Below are 2,986 nucleotides of genomic sequence, written 5' to 3'. Positions count from 1 at the left end.
GTCCCCAGCAACTTATGATGATTGGAACACACTTTATTAATGTTACCTCACTTGAAATCCAGAGCTGCCCCTGTCTTACCACGGCAGTTGCTCCTCTACTTCTAAAATCATCCTGATTAATAATCTCAATAAAGTCTAATGCTTCTCATAGAGAAGTATTTGGACCCTATGGCCCATGCATGGCAATCACCGCTCTCATAGAAGAATTAACCATTAAGTGACCTAAGGTGGCTTGACACGTCCCTGGAACCTTGAAAATGCTTGGCTCCATTAATCATTCTACAGGAAAAGGGTGCGACACGATGGTAAACTGCCCAGGGCCCAATGTGATTTTTAAAAATAATTTGGTAGATATTTCGCCAATAAAAAGATGCATGCATTTACTGCTGCCTGCTTACTTTAGGGTATATCTAAAACAGCTTGCAAAAGCTGCAGATCTGCAGTCTGCAGCCTATGCAAGCCTTCTGTTTGCATCGAGAAGCTTCTGATTTTGAGCCGCAAGCACGCACAAGCACGTGCTTGTGGTTTTCAGTCCTGTTCTTCAGGCTGAAAGGCAGAAAGTCGGTGGAAAGGGCTGAAGCTAGGAACCCTTGTGCTTGGGGGAGAAGTCAGTAGCGCTTTAGCAGAGCAGGTCTGCCGCTTCCCCACGCTCAAGTTTGGCAATGCAAACTAAAAAAAACTCCCCGACAAACTTTGACAGGAAAGTGTCTGGGGAGAGTCCGTCCTTTAATCCTCTAGCCATGCTCTGCCAATTTCTTATAATTCTCTTCTTTGTTGTATTTTATTGAAAGAAGAAATATTAAAGTTATATACAGTAAGTTATAACAGGCAAACCTCTTTACACTACTTACAGTACAGTAAAAGCTTTGCTACAACGACCTGTTTATGATAAATGTTACATTTATCATTAGGGCTTTAAAGTGGTGCAGTCATTTTTTATCTTTAGTTTTTTTTCCCTTGATTTAGGCTCTTTCTATCTTAATAATCATACTACCTCCCTGCCGCATGCATTTATTTATAGTTATTGTGTTTTCTACCTCGCCCTGCATCTCAATATCTGGGTGCCACCAATATATTCTCTGTCACTGTCATCTGCTGGTTTCCCGTCTGTAGAACTATTTTGACTGGTGGATTGTGGGTAAATTAGTTTGCTAAATGAAAATAATAGTGGATATGCTTGATGAATGAACACTCCAGACACTTAAAACACTTAAGCTTGAGAAAGTGCTTTATTAGTGTGGAGTCTGTAATTTTTTTTTCACAGTTTATAAAAGTATCAATATCAATAGAAATGGGCACTTTCATAACTAGGGCAGAGAGCCGGTAAGATTTTCTTCTGCTTGCAGTAACTCCACAGAGCAAATAAAATAGCACATTGGTCTCTCTCATGAGTTACAGCTCATTAAGAACGCCTAGAAAGCTCTGAACACTCAAGGTTCCAGCACAGACTCTTCTCAATCAGAAAGCCTCTTGGCTGCTTAGAACTGACCACAGCATTGATCCCATAATAAAAACCCCATCCTACCAATAGATAAAGCAACACAAATAAACTTTTAGCAAAATGCATAGGCCACATATTTATTAATTAGCTTATCGTAGCGTATGTACCAGTAATTCCACCAATAAGACAGCCATGAGCCCCTCTTAGTACACTAGTGACCTGCTGTCACAGTAGGTGAGCTGAGAGTGCAGGACGTAGAAATGGCTGGTTCCCTTTTCAACAAGAAAGGCACATTGCGTCTGAGCATGGGATTAAAGGTGGGCCGGGTAGAATACAGGGAATTAGGGACAGATATGTCACCTTGTCTTCCTTTATAGGAAAGAAGCCTTGCAGAAGCAGAACTTCAAGTGGAGCTGTGTTCAGTCATGCTGACCAGGTTAAAAAGGGTACGTCCATCCCCTTCACCTCAGTTTAAACCCCAAAATTGCACACATGCAGTAACAGGCATCCAGTCACACACATGCACACACTCACACAGTTACACAGTCAGATGCACACACTCACATACAACACTGTTCTACACATACACTGTAACGTATAGTCAAAAACTGTGTCTGAGCATGAGAGTCCAGGGGAAATAGAGTGAACTAGATCAGGCATTTCATCTTGTTTTCCTTTACAGATAAGAAGTCTCACAGCAGCAGAACTTTGAATGGAGCTGTGTCCAACCCTGATGCCCAGGTCAAAGCTGTGTCCAGTCCTGATGCCCAAGCCAAAGCTGTGTCCAGTCCTGATGCCCAAGTCAAAGCTGTGTCCAGTCTTGATGCCCAAGCCAAAGCTGTGTCCAGTCCTGATGCCCAAGTCAACGCTGTGTTTAATCCTGATGCCCAAGCCAAAGCTGTGTCCAGTCCTGATGCCCAAGTCAAAGCTGTGCCCAGTCCTGATGCCCAAGCCAAAGCTGTGTCCAGTCCTGATGCCCAAGCCAAAGCTGTGTCCAATCCTGATGCCCAAGTCCAAGCTGTGTCAAGTCGTAATGCCCAAGTCAAAGAGGGTAAGTCAACTACCTTCACCTCAATGTAAGCCCCAAGATTACAACAATTTCTAGCCCAGCTCCCAGCATCTAATGTTTCAAGTTCAAAACCAATAGTAGAAAGATCAACTATTACTTCTCCATGGACAAGGGGAAGGCTTGCAAAGGTTTTTATGGAAACCTGGAACTAACTATTCTCTCTATTCAAACTATAAAATTATTTCATAGTTTGAAAACTACCGTATTTATCGGCGTATAACACGCACTTTTTCCCCCTGAAAATAGGGGAAAAATCGTGGGTGCGTGTTATACGCCGATATCCCATAATTACTTACCTGTCCTGAAGCGTGGGCCGGCTTCACAGCGCGCACCGCGGTACAGGAACTTTAATTTAAGGTTCCGGTTTCCGGCGGGACTGAAAGGAAGTGTGCACAATAGTGTGCACACTTCCTTTCAGTCCCGCCGGAAACCGGAACCTTAAATTAAAGTTCCTGTTCCGCGGTGCACGGTGTGAA

The sequence above is a fragment of the Pelobates fuscus genome, chromosome 11, assembly GCF_036172605.1.
Source record: "Pelobates fuscus isolate aPelFus1 chromosome 11, aPelFus1.pri, whole genome shotgun sequence".
NCBI classification, from domain to species: Eukaryota; Metazoa; Chordata; class Amphibia; order Anura; family Pelobatidae; genus Pelobates; species Pelobates fuscus.
The sequence above is the reverse complement of the archived record's forward strand: the minus strand, read 5'-3'. Positions refer to the sequence as shown.